The sequence below is a fragment of the Lolium perenne genome, chromosome 5, assembly GCF_019359855.2.
Source record: "Lolium perenne isolate Kyuss_39 chromosome 5, Kyuss_2.0, whole genome shotgun sequence".
In the NCBI taxonomy this organism is placed as follows: domain Eukaryota; kingdom Viridiplantae; phylum Streptophyta; class Magnoliopsida; order Poales; family Poaceae; genus Lolium; species Lolium perenne.
The window spans coordinates 230,448,414-230,463,602 of NC_067248.2; positions in this window are offsets into that span (position 1 = coordinate 230,448,414).

Genomic DNA, 15,189 nt, shown 5'->3' on the forward strand with positions numbered 1-15,189 from the left:
CTTCACTTATTATACAATTACTATTCCTGGATGTGTATGATTGTTACTAATCATTTTACCACCTGCTTATGATTCTAAAACAACCCAACCCTGAATAAGAACCTTGTTTGTGAATCATTCTAAAAGTGCAACACACCCTGAACTAATCATTACCACTCACTAATCCTAAATCATCGGGGTTAGGTCACGCTTAGAGCGATTGCATCTCATAATTATGCATTATTGCATCCTTGCCAATCTTTTAAACATCGTCCTTACCGGACGATGATGCTATTTCAGAATTTGGAGTTATTGCGTATCGAAGACCTTGTCTGCATAATCTTGCAGCCAAGAAAGGCAAGTTCATCACTTGCTCATGTCATTTGAGTATTTCTATCAAATTACTTGCAAAGTACTATGATAATCAATATTGCATAAAAACCAAAACCACTACTTTCATGATTATGAATATGACTATGTGGTGGGCAATGGAACCATGGATTGTGTTGATATGGTGGAGGTTCCATTGCAAGGGTTATATCCATCTAGGATTAAACAACAAATGTCGCTAGTGATTCTTGTGCCGTAATATCCGTGTTAACCATAAGATCCGGAGTGGGACGGAGTAGTCAAAAGTGTTTCCACCTCTCGTTCATCAACGGATGCTCATTACCGGGTGCTCATGATCTTGCGAGACTTGATGCAGGGGTGGGAACCCGTAGAAGTCCCAACGGTAATGAGGTCTATGATGGGTTGCATCTGCCGGCGTAGGAATGTATGGTAGAGCCCTGCATTGACGTCGTGGTCGGAGTCCACCCTGAAATCTATGGGAATAATGGGGCCGGCGTGGACCCAGGGTCGGAGTATGCAACAAAGGGTGGGTGTTCGAGGTAGCGGAGGAACATGATTGGCTAGACCTTATACCGGGCCTCACACCATAGGAAGTGTGGACGGGTCATTCCCGGTTGGCACCAAGGTTAAGATCTCTTATGGGTAAAGCAACACACCTCTGCAGAGTGTAATGAATCGTGACCTGTCACTCTCTGTTCCGGGATATGGAACTGCGAACGCGGCCGGAAAGGAGCTCCATGAAGTTCTAGTAAACCGGTGAAGGCTGACGGACATAGTTCTTCTGAATAAAAGCAACCTTTTGAAGAAATGGTTATGAAAACTTGCATTGGTATTAGACTTTCTGGTCTAATGCTGTAGCTAGTGCATTATACACCTCTTTCCTATAATGAACTTGTTGAGTACGCTCGTACTCATCCCACTCTTAAATCCCCTGCTTAGGTATGGAGGCAGCGAATGAGGATCTACAGTGCAACTCAACTGCCGAGGAGTCAACAACTACTTCAAGAGACAGGACCCTATCAGAGGAGTCAGATACCACATCCAACAAGGAGAAAACCTAGTTTAGCCATAGGAGGGAACTAGCTTCCTAAACCTAGCTCCTATTTAGCTAGAATCTATTCTTAGCCTCTATAACTAGTTAAATACTCTACACATAGAGTTCGTGAAAGGATTAGACTACGAGTCGTTCTTCTGGAGTTATCTGCAGTTTTACCTCATTGTAAAGTAGGAGGCTGTGATGATCTTATGTAACAGAGTCAATGTTGTAATTCTATAGACATGCCTTGGACCCGCATATGTTTCTGATGTACCACTCTGAGCGATATAATACTAGTGGAACGGTGTTTCATTGGTGTTATATCAGACTTGCATACTACACCATGGTTCAGAGACAAACTAATGGTGTAGTATGCAAGTCTGATATAACACCAATGAAACACCGTTCCACTAGTATTATATCGCTCAGAGTGGTACATCAGAAACATATGCGGGTCCAAGGCACGTCTATAGAATTACAACATTGACTCTGTTACATAAGATCATCACAGCCTCCTACTTTACAATGAGGTAAAACTGCAGATAACTCCAGAAGAACGACTCGTAGTCTAATCCTATCACGAACTCTATTTGTAGAGTATTTAACTAGCTATAGAGGCTAAGAATAGATTCTAGCTAAATAGGAGCTAGGTTTAGGAAGCTAGTTCTCTCCTATGGCTAAACTAGGTTTTCTCCTTGTTGGATGTGGTATCTGACTCCTCTGATAGGGTCCTGTCTCTTGAAGTAGTTGTTGACTCCTCGGCAGTTGAGTTGCACTGTAGATCCTCATTCGCTGCCTCCATACCTAAGCAGGGATTTAAGAGTGGGATGAGTACGAGCGTACTCAACAAGTTCATTATAGGAAAGAGGTATTTAATGCACTAGCTACAGCATTAGACCAGAAAGTCTAATACCAATGCAAGTTTTCATAACCATTTCTTCAAAAGGTTGCTTTTATTCAGAAGAACTATGTCCGTCAGCCTTCACCGGTTTACTAGAACTTCATGGAGCTCCTTTTCCGGCTGTCACAGCTTCCATATCCCGGAACAGGGAGTGACAGGTCACGATTCATTACACTCTGCAGAGGTGTGTTGCTTTACCCATAAGAGATCTTAACCTTGGTGCCAACCGGGAATGACCCGTCCACACTTCCTATGGTGTGAGGCCCGGTATAAGGTCTAGCCAATCATGTTCCTCCGCTACCTCGAACACCCACCCTTTGTTGCATACTCCGACCCTGGGTCCATGCCGGCCCCATTATTCCCATAGATTTCAGGGTGGACTCCGACCACGACGTCAATGCAGGGCTCTACCATACATTCCTACGCCGGCAGATGCAACCCATCATAGACCTCATTACCGTTGGGACTTCTACGGGTTCCCACCCCTGCATCAAGTCTCGCAAGATCATGAGCACCCGGTAATGAGCATCCGTTGATGAACGAGAGGTGGAAACACTTTTGACTACTCCGTCCCACTCCGGATCTTATGGTTAACACGGATATTACGGCACAAGAATCACTGGCGACATTTGTTGTTTAATCCTCGATGGATATAACCCTTGCAATGGAACCTCCACCATATCAACACAATCCATGGTTCCATTGCCCACCACATAGTCATATTCATAATCATGAAAGTGGTGGTTTTGGTTTTTATGCAATAGTGATTATCATAGTACTTTGCAAGTAATTTGATAGAAATACTCAAATGACATGAGCAAGTGATGAACTTGCCTTTCTTGGCTGCAAGATTATGCAGACAAGGTCTTCGATATGCAATAACTCCAAATTCTGAAATAGCATCATCGTCCGGTAAGGACGATGTTTAAAAGATTGGCAAGGATGCAATAATGCATAATTATGAGATGCAATCGCTCTAAGCGTGACCTAACCCCGATGATTTAGGATTAGTGAGTGGTAATGATTAGTTCAGGGTGTGTTGCACTTTTAGAATGATTCGCAAACAAGGTTCTTATTCAGGGTTGGGTTGTTTTAGAATCATAAGCAGGTGGTAAAATGATTAGTAACAATCATACACATCCAGGAATAGTAATTGTATAATAAGTGAAGAGCAGTTGTTAATTTTAATACTATATGGCATGGTTAATGATTACTTGTTATATTCTTCAAAAGAATAACTTTTGAAGAACATGCTCTTTAATAAAGAACAAGCATGACAATTGGGTTTGTGGATTGCTATAATTTATTATGGTTCCAAGTAGTTTCTGGGTAAGTATAAGATGGATTGTAACATAGTTGGATTCTTCAATAGCTAAAACTTGTAGGGTTGAGTTAAGCCTAAACATCTTGAGCAATCTATTATAAATAGTTGCTATCAAGGTTGGTATACCTTGCTGGGGATAGCTAGTTAGGGTTTATAGAACCTGTTAGGTAGGGTTGAGGTTACTCTTTATTTTCTTCAAAAGAATAACTTTTGAAGAACATACTTCTTAAATACTAATAAGTATAATAATTAGGTTGAGGTTTTTTAGGGTTACTATTTAATTCTCTAAGTAAGGATTGGTTGGTTCCTAAATAGGATATGTGATAATTATCTAACATTAGTAGGGTTTAGTGGATATGGTGTGTGATGCACAATTAATGGGCATGGTTGCTATTATGGTTCATCACAGGGTTGTGATGCTAAATATGGATAATTAAGGTTGTTGCCTCTAGGGATAGGAACTATGGTTGGTTCTATTTGATCATCTAGGTTTGATTAAGATGAATACATGGAATACTAATTTAGTAATGATGGTTACTACATTTTATGTGCTCAAGGTAAACATTTAGAAGCTACTATGGTTCTATGATTTGAAATAAAGTACCATGATCACCTGTTCTAACCTTGGGTTTAGGTTAGAAGCAAATTAGGGTTCACATGTAATAATGGAACTAGGGTTCCTAATTAATTTAGGGTTTTAGGAGTCACATGAAATGATAGGGTTATAATATCATTCCATGTGGAATTTAGGGTTTGTTATTGTCAATTTAATTCTATGATTAATAACTTCATGTTAAAGTTGAAGTTATTAATAACTTTGAAATAAAATTAATATTCACTTTGGCTTTTTATTATTTTTAAGTAATTTACTAATTAGGGTAATTAATAATTAGGGTTTAAATTTCCCTAATAATGATTTAATAGGATTGCAAATAAAGAAAATTAGTTTTCATGTTTTCTTTATTTGCTTACTGGTTTTATTTAATTTATAAATGGTTTCTTAATTTCTGAATTTTTAATGGTATTTAGAATTTAAAATTAAAGGTTTAAATAACAAGTATTAAATAATTAGATTTTTATTAAAAATAAAAATTTCATTTTATATTTTTATTGGATAGAGTTTTCTTTTCTGAGAATTTTAATATCTTATTTACATTTTTCTGAGCTAATATGATTTTTCTATAATTAGGCAAAGTTGCAGTAATTTCTGGAATTGAATTAAAACAAGAAATACTAGAGTTACCCGACCAGAATACACCCACAGTCAATGACTGGTGGGGTCCTGGCCACGTGAGCTGCCACATGGTGCCGATGTGGCAACCATGCGCATCACCGGCGGCCAGTGGTGGACGGCGCTGGCGTTCCCAGGGTTCCGCGAGGGTGTGTGCGTGCTCATTGGAATCGGGAGGACGAGACGAGCCAAATGGTGGCGGCGCCGCTCCCTAATGGTCGCCGGAGCGGCGGCGGCGTTTACATCCGACGGCAGCGCACGGTGGCCGACGGTGAGAATGAGCTACGGTGCATGCTAGGGCTCGATAGGATGCTCATATGACGCGCAAGATCACCTGGAAACTACCTGTAGGGTCGTCGGCGTTGATTGGAGACGGAGATGTCGCGGCAGTCGCCATTTCTTTCGCAGTACTGTGAAAGGGGACGGTCGAATTCTCCATCCCCCGAGCTCCCCTCGACCTGTGACTTCACCGGACGAACAAGGACACCGAGGCGCTCCTCCTGAGCCCATTGGCGGCCTCTGGGTTGGTCGGAAACGGTGGGGCGAGGTGGTCTCCGACGAGCTAGGGTTTCAGGATTGAGCGCGAACGAGACGAAGAGAGGGGAATGGAGGGCTCCTGCGCGCTTTATAGCTTCTCCGCTGTGCGCTGGCGGTCAACAACGGCGGCAATCGCGGACGCTCGCCGTCGTGCTGGCGCCCTCGCGCGCGTCGACGGTGGCCAAGCCGAAGACGAAGACTTCGTCTCCAGGCTTATCCCCACGAAGCGGTACATGGGCAGGGTTGGGCTGTGGTACTGGGTTGCCTCGTGGGCCACTGCTGGGCTGCTCGAGTGGATTCCTGCTGGGTTTCTTCGGCTGGCATAGTCCAGGTAAGTCCTTCTCCTCTCCTTTTCTATTTTCTTTTTATTTTCTGATTTCAATTTGCCCATTTGAATTCATATTTGAATTCTGTTATATTTGCAGGTGTTTTATATGTTCATTCCATTTTGATGTTGTGTGGTAAATAACACATTATTATTCTATTTGAAACAAGTATTTCACATTGGATTGTATTACATACTAATGGGTGATTCAAAATAGCCATTAGGCATGATGTTATGTGATGTTATATCCCCATTTTAAATGTTATTTTCTTCTTTTGTATCCATCTGTTTGTATTTTAAGGTTCTGGTACTTTTTAACTCAAGGTATTTTAGGGGTTGTTCATAAGGCTTGGTTTCTATTTAAGATGGAATGACTTACATATAATTTATGTGTGCCCAACTTATTAAGGTTTAATAGTTTCTATTTTAACCCCCCTCTGAGATTAACATTATCCTTATCCTAGAAAGTATCTGATATAAGTATTGTTTCAATCATGATTTTATATTACTTATATAAGGATAAGTGGTTGATAACCACACATGGTTTTAATTATAGGGTTTAAGTACTAGATGTTTCTGAGGGTTAATTTAGTAAAGCATAGAATTTAGCCAATGGGCAATTCTAGGGTTCTAATTATATTCACCTTCTGGCAAATGGTTTGGAACTCAAATTTGGCTTCATTGAGTTTTAGTTGTGCTCACCCAAGTGGTATACAAACTAGGTTGAGATACAGTTCTAGGTTGTAGATATGGGATGACACCATTTTGCATTGGCTAGGGTTTAATCTCCCCTAATCCTGATAATATGATTACTTGCTTTATATCTTATGTGCTTCTCTAATTACTAAGGATTTAAGAATTGGTTTTATCTTCTACCAATTAACTTCTATTATTATCCTCAATTAATTATTAAAGTAACTACATTGGTTATAGTTCTTTTTATAGTTAACTTTGGTCATATGAATAGATGATTTCTCACCATTTAAGTATGGAGTTTTACTCTAAGGTTTTTCTTATGTTTCTTAAATGAAGAATAAGTGGAATGTATATGTGGTAGAATTCTACTTGTGATCACCAAGTGGTTCACAAGTTAAGGTTGGGATCTAAGCCTGGATTTGTTTACTAGTGATCTTCCTATAATTTTATGTGAGAATGAGATCTCCTTATTCTAGTAGGGTTTAACTTATAATCACATACCTCAAGAGCATGATCATGGTTGAGGCATGATCAACTTGTTCTTTATATCTCCATCTCAAGTTCTTAGGTTTTTATGATCATCACTTAATTTATAATGATCAAAGTTTCCTAAGGTATCTCATTAAATGGGATTCTTACTTCCATGATCAAGCATTGTCTTGATCAATTAAGGTATAGCACTTCTATTTTACACTTTAGGATGGCTATTTTGGTGGCCTCTATAGTTTATATCCCAGGAGAATGCCTGAGATATTATGTTAGGGTTCTACTTAATAAATGATGATTTAATTATCAGGGCATATGGATATTTCTCTCCCTCAATTTAAAGTGTTGCCTCAACTAACTTGAGTGTAGCACTATAGCTTGAGCTTCTCTTTCATAGGAATAGTTATTCTAGAGTTTATGGTGTGTTCACAATATCTCAACAGGTATCAAGCCTAAAACTCCACTTGGGTATCTTGGTTAAATTAACCTCCTCCTTACTCTATAAATTCATGGATATGATATTATTCCATGTGATATTAGATTATCTCACCACTCCAAGGGGAATGGTTTACAACCTAATACTTTAGTTCAAAGATTGTCCTTTGTTCTTAATTAGGTAAAGCTAAGAGTGGTATGAATGGTCTCTCTCATTTGGAAGGACTTCCATACTAACCTAAGGTTAGGCTCCATAGATAATGAGGTAGTCACCAATATCTATGGTTAACATAAATGGGTTCTCTCTCTAGGGAAGGTCTTGAATAATATCCTAGGGTTCCTCTTAAAGATGATGATTTGAATACTTGGATGCATATCCAAGGTTTAACTCAAGGTTTGTTAATGCTTCTCTAATAATTATAATAGACCTCTCACCTCTCTAGGTTTGATTCTTAACTATTTGGAATAGAGAGGAATATATATTTCTAGAGTTGGTCTCCAAATAGATGTATGTTCATATGTTATGGTAAGGATTACCATATTATAATCTTTTATAAGAGCAAGCATTTGATCATTGAGTAAAGTGTTGTTGTGTTGATTATCAGTTCCATTTGATCTAACCCCTTAGATCAAATCATCTCTGCCCAAAACAAGGTTTTAGCAAAGTCACATTGAGGTTTATCGCGCTTGACTTGATGAGCTACTTCAATTCCACCAAGGTCAAGTGAAACTTCTGCCATCGTGATGCTTTTACTTTAAAGCGCGAAAATTCCCCAGATTTTCTATGCATGAATGCAATGCACACATCTGTTTCCTCTATTTTGTAACCCCATTACCTGGGATATTACATAGGAGTCTCTGTTCCGGCACGCCGCCGGGACGGGGAAGTGCCCCCGGAAGGCTTCTCCATCGACACCGCTGCCATCTCCACCGCCTTCTTCATCACCGCTGCTGTCTCCCATGAGGAGGGAGTAGTTCTCCATCGAGGCTAAGGGCTGTACAGGTAGCTATGTGGTTAATCTCTCTCCTATGTACTTCAATACAATAATCTCATGAGCTGCCTTACATGATTAAGATTCATATGATGATGCTTGTAATCTAGATGCCGTTATGCTAGTCAAGTGGATTTTACTTATGTGATCTCCGGAGACTCCTTGTCCCACCTGTGTAAAGGTGACAGTGTGTGCACCGTGTGGGCCTCTTAGGCTATATTTCACAGAATACTTATTCACTGTTATGAATAGCATAGTGAAGTGCTTATTTATATCCCTTTATGATTGCAATGTGCTTTGTATCACTACTATTATATGTGCTACTCTAGTGATGTTATTAAAGTAGTCTATTCCTTCTGCACGGTGTAATGGTGACAGTGTGTGCATCGTGTAGTACTTGGCGTAGGTTATGATTGTAATCTCTTGTAGATTATGAAGTTAATTATTGCTATGATAGTATTGATGTGATCTATGCCTCCTTCATAGTGTGATGGTGACAGTGTGCATGCTATGTTAGTACTTGGTGTAATTGTGTTGATCTATCATGCACTCTAAGGTTATTTAAATATGACTATCGGATATTGTGGAGCTTGTTAACTCCGGCATTGAGGGTTCGTGTAATCCTACACAATTAGTGGTGTTCATCATCCAACAAGAGAGTGTAGAGTATAGCATTTATCTATTTATTGTGTTATGTGATCAATGTTGAGAGTGTCCACTAGTGAAAGTATAATCCCTAGGCCTTGTTCCCAAATACTGCAATCATCGCTTGTTTACTGTTCTACTGCATCTGTATTGCCTGCAATATCACCACCATCAACCACACGCCAGTTGTAGCATCAAGCTATTTTCTGGTGCCGTTACTACTACTCATATTCATTCATACCACTTGTATTTCACTATCTCTTCGCCGAACTAGTGCACCTATACATCTGACAAGTGTATTGGGTGTGTTGGGGACACAAGAGACTTCTTGTATTGTGGTTGCAGGGTTGCTTGAGAGGGATATCTTTGACCTCTTCCTCCCTGAGTTCGATAAACCTTGGGTGATCCACTTAAGGGAAAACTTGCTGCTGTTCTACAAACCTCTGCTCTTGGAGGCCCAACACTGTCTACAGGAAAAGAAGCGTGAGTAGACATCAAGCTATTTTTTGGGCGCCGTTGCCGGGGAACAAAGGAAAGCTACACCATTTCCTCCCTCGTCAACCACGCGCCAGTCCTGGGCAGTCAAGTATTTTCTGGCGCCGTTGCCGGGGAGGAAAGGTAAAAGGTACTCACACTCCGGATCTCGGCTACTAAGCTATTTTCCGGCGCCGTTGTAAGTACTCGAAGCTATTTCCTTTAGATCCTGCAATTGCATCTTTTTGTTTCTTGTTTATCACTAGTTTGGCATAATGGAAAGCAACATGGAGCTTTTTATTCTATTTCCTGAGTTAAGACATGGATGGTTTGATGCGAAAATTAGAAAACCCATGGAACATATTAGTATGAACACTTTGAACACCATTGTTGCTAATGATATGGAAAATTCTAAGCTTGGGGAAGCTGGTTTTGATGAGCATGATATTTTTAGTCCCCCAAGCATTGAGGAGAAAATTTACTTTGATGATACTTTGCCTCCTATTTATGATGATTATAATGATAGTAGTCTTTTGGTGCCACCTGTTATGGAGGATAAATTTGATTATGATTACAATATGCCTCCTATATTTGATGATAGCTACTTTGTTGAATTTGCTCCCACTACAATTAATAAGAATGACTATGCTTATGTGGAGAGTAATAATTTTGTGCATGAGACTCATGATAAGAATGCTTTATGTGATAGTTATATTGTTGAGTTTGCTCATGATGCTACTGGATATTATTATGAGAGAGGAAAATATGGTTGTAGAAATTTTCATGTTACTAAAACACCTCTCTATGTGCTGAAATTTTTGAAGCTACACTTGTTCTATCTTCCTATGCTTGTTACTTTGCTCTTCATGAACTTGTTTATTTACAAGATTCCTATGCATAGGAAGCATGTTAGGCTTAAATGTGTTTTGAATTTGCCTCTTGATGCTCTCTTTTGCTTCAACTACTATTTCTTGCGAGTGCATCATTAAAACTGTTGAGCCCATCTTAATGGCTATAAAGAAAGCACTTCTTGGGAGATAATCCATGTGTTTATTTTACTACAGCAATTTTGTTTTATATTTGTGTCTTGGAAGTTGTTACTACTGTAGCAACCTCTCCTTATCTTATTTTGTTGCATTGTTGTGCCAAGTAAAGTCTTTGATAGCAAGGTTGATACTAGATTTGGATTTCTGCACAGAAACAGATTTCTGTCTGTCACGAATTTGGGCAGGGTTCTCTGTAGGTAACTCGGAAAAATCTGCCAATTTTTGTGTGTGATCCTCAGATACGTACGCAACTTTCATTCAATTTGAGCATTTTCATCTGAGCAAGTCTGGTGCCTTTATAAAATTCATCTTTACAGACTGTTCTGTTTTGACAGATTCTACATTTTATTTCGCATTGCCTCTTTTGCTATGTTGGATGGATTTCTTTGTTCCATTAACTTCCAGTAGCTTTAGGCAATGTCCAGAAGTGTTAAGAATGATTGTTTCACCTCTGAACATGTGAGTTTTTGATTATGCACTAACCCTCTAATGAGTTGTTTTGAGTTTGGTGTGGAGAAAGTTTTCAAGGGTCAAGAGAGGAGGATGATATACTACAATCAAGAAGAGTGAAAAGTCTAAGCTTGGGGATGACCCGGTGGTTCATCCCTGCATATTTCAAGAAGACTCAAGCATCTAAGCTTGGGGATGCCCAAGGCATCCCCTTCTTCATCGACAAATTATCAGGTTCCTCCCATGAAACTATATTTTTATTCGGTCACATCTTATGTACTTTACTTGGAGCGTCTGTGTGTTTTTGTTTTTGTTTTTGTTTGAATAAATGCTTGTGTGGGAGAGAGACACGCTTCGCTGGCTCATATTAACACATGTGTTCTTAGCTTTTAATTTTCATGGCGAAGGTTGAAACTGCTTCGTTAAATGTTATATGGTTGGAAACAGAAAATGCTACATGTAGTAATTGGTATGATGTCTTGAATAACTTGATACTTGGCAATTGTTGTGCTCATGATTAAGCTCTTGCATCATATACTTTGCACCTATTAGTGAAGAAATACATAGAGCTTGCTAAAATTTGGTTTGCATGATTGGTCTCTCTAAGGTCTAGATATTTCCTAGTAAAGTGTTTGAACAACAAGGAAGACAGTTTAGAGTCTTATAATGCTTGCAATATGTTCTTTTGTAAGTTTTGTTGTACTAGTTCATACTTGTGTTTGCTTCAAACAACCTTGCTAGCCTAAGCCTTGTATTGAGAGGGATTACTTCTCGTGCATCCAAACCCTTGAGCCAAACACTATGCCACTTGTGTCCACCATACCTACCTACTACATGGTATTTCTCTGCCATTCCAAAGTAAATTGCTTGAGTGCTATCTTTAAATACTTCAAAAGTTATTACCTCTTATTTGTGTCAATGTTTTATAGCTCATGAGGAAGTATGTGGTGTTTATCTTTCAATCTTGTTGGGCAACTTTCACCAATGGACTAGTGGCTTCATCCACTTATCCAATAATTTTGCAAAAAGAGCTGGCAATGGGGTTCCCAGCCCCAATTAATTAACCTTCATAATTTTACAAAAAATAGACACTCCTCCATGGTATGTGATTGTTGGACGGCACCCGAGGATTCGGTTAGCCATGGCTTGAGAAAGCAAAGGTGGGGAGGAGTGTCATCTAAATAAAACTAAAATAAAAAGGCACTCCTTCATGGTATGAGATTGTTGGCAGGCACCCGAGGATTCGGTCAGCCATGGTTTGTGAAAGTAAAGGTTGGAAGGAGTGCCACCCAAAAATAAAGATGTTTCATGGGAGCCGCTCTTTGAAGGTTTGTCTGGCAAGGGGGTTAGAGTGCCCATTACCATTCGTTGACAACAACAAACACCTCTCAAAATTTTACTTTTATGCTCTCTTCTTGTTTTCAAAATAAAAGCTCTAGCACAAACATAGCAATCCATGCTTCCCTCTGCGAAGGGCCATTCTTTTCCTTTTATGTTGAGTCACTTCACCTACTTCTTTCTGTCTTAGAAGCAAACACTTGTGTCAACTGTGCATTGATTCTTACATATTTGCATGTTTGCATTCATCATATTACTTTGCATTGACAACTATCCATGAGATATACATGTTACAAGTTGAAAGCAACCGCTGAAACTTAATCTTCCTTTGTGTTGCTTCAATGCCTTTACTTTGAATTTATTGCTTTATGAGTTAACTCTTATGCAAGACTTATTGGTGCTTGTCTTGAAAGTACTATTCATGAAAAGTCTTTGCTATATGATTCAATTGTTTAATCATTGTCTTTACCATTGCTTTGAATCGCTGCATTCATCTCATATGCTTTACAATAGTATGATTAAGATCATGTTGGTAGCATGTCACTTCAGAAATTATCTTTGTTATCGTTTACCTACTCGAGGACGAGTAGGAACTAAGCTTGGGGATGCTGATACGTCTCCGACGTATCGATAATTTCTTATGTTCCATGCTTGTTTTATGACAATACCTACATGTTTTGTTCACACATTATATCATTTTTATGCATTTTCCGGAACTAACCTATTGACGAGATGCCGAAGTGCCAGATCCTGTTTTCTGCTGTTTTTGGTTTCAGAAATCCTAGTAAGGAAATATTCTCGGAATTGGACGAAATCAACGCCCAGCATCTTAGAATCCCACGAAGCTTCCAGAACACCCGAGAGCCGCCAGAGGGGAGCCCTGGGGCCCCACACACCACCCTGGCGCGGCCAGAGGGGGGGCGCGCCCCCCTATTGTGTCATCGCCTCGTCAGCCTTCCGACTCCGCCTCTTCGCCTATATAAAGGTCCCTGACCTAAAACATCGATACGAAAAAGCCACGGTACGAGAAACCTTCCAGAGCCGCCGCCATCGCGAAGCCAAGATCTGGGGGACAGGAGTCTCTGTTCCGGCACGCCGCCGGGATGGGGAAGTGCCCCCAGAAGGCTTCTCCATCGACACCGCTGCCATCTACACCGCCATCTTCATCACCGCTGTTGTCTCCCATGAGGAGGGAGTAGTTCTCCATTGAGGCTAAGGGTTGTACCGGTAGCTATGTGGTTAATCTCTCTCCTATGTACTTCAATACAATAATCTCATGAGCTGCCTTACATGATAGAGATTCATATGATGATGCTTGTAATCTAGATGTCGTTATGATAGTCAAGTGTATTTTACTTATGTGATCTCCGGAGACTCCTTGTCCCACATGTGTAAAGGTGACAGTGTGTGCACCGTGTGGGTCTCTTAGGCTATATTTCACATAATACTTATTCACTGTTATGAATAGCATAGTGAAGTGCTTATTTATATCCCTTTATGATTGCAATGTGCTTTGTACCACTACTATTCTATGTGCTACTCTAGTGATGTTATTAAAGTAGTCTATTCCTCCTGCACGGTGTAATGGTGACAGTGTGTGCATCGTGTAGTACTTGGCGTAGGTTATAATTGTAATCTCTTGTAGATTATGAAGTTAATTATTTCTATGATAGTATTGATGTGATCTATGCCTCCTTCATAGTGTGATGTTGACAGTGTGCATGCTATGTTAGTACTTGGTGTAATTGTGTTGATCTATCATGCACTCTAAGGTTATTTAAATATGAATATCGAATATTGTGGAGCTTGTTAACTCCGGCATTGAGGGTTCGTGTAATCCTACACAATTAGTGGTGTTCATCATCCAACAAGAGAGTGTAGAGTATAGCATTTATCTATTTATTCTGTTATGTGATCAATGTTGAGAGTGTCCACTAGTGAAAGTACAATCCCTAGGCCTTGTTCCCAAATACTGCAATCATCGCTTGTTTACTGTTCTACTGCATCTGTATTGCCTGCAATACCACCACCATCAACCACACGCTAGTTGTAGCATCAAGCTATTTTCTGGTGCCGTTACTACTGCTCATATTCATTCATACCACTTGTATTTCACTATCTCTTCGCCGAACTAGTGCACCTATACATCTGACAAGTGTATTGGGTGTGTTGGGGACACAAGAGACTTCTTGTATTGTGGTTGCAGGGTTGCTTGAGAGGGATATCTTTGACCTCTTCCTCCCTGAGTTCGATAAACCTTGGGTGATCCACTTAAGGGAAAACTTGCTGCTGTTCTACAAACCTCTGCTCTTGGAGGCCCAACACTGTCTACAGGAAAAGAAGCATGAGTAGACATCAGAGGTCCATGTCTGTCGCGATGGACATCGTCTTCTTTGGATCTGTTGGGTGAATCTGCACCTCCTTAGAATTTTTCGCAGTATTAAAGGTTGATTCTTTGTTAGGCCTTCCTACCACTAGTAGGAAAAGCCTCATCAGTGGCGCACGAAATTTTGATTCTGTGGCGCACGGGTGGTGCGCCACAGAAACTTCGCCACAAAAATAGGGTTTCTGTGGCGCACCTGACCATGCGCCACAGAATTAAGTTGTTCTGTGGCGCATATGGACGTGCTGCGCCATAGAAAAAGGTGCGCCACTAAATTCTATTTTTCTGCGCCACAGAACAATGTTCATGTATACTTGATTTTGTGCTCCCTGGTGTATTATACAGGTTTTATACAGGTTTTGTACACAGTATACAGGTATAATATAGACAGATAGACAGATATAATATTGACACATATAACATAACAGCATTATACATCATCATCACAGTACTTATAGCCCGATCGAGTTACATATATAGTGGCAAGTGTCAAATGTTTTGCATACAACTCTTAATTCATACAAATTTCACAATTTCGAGATACAAAGTAGTCTTCATCC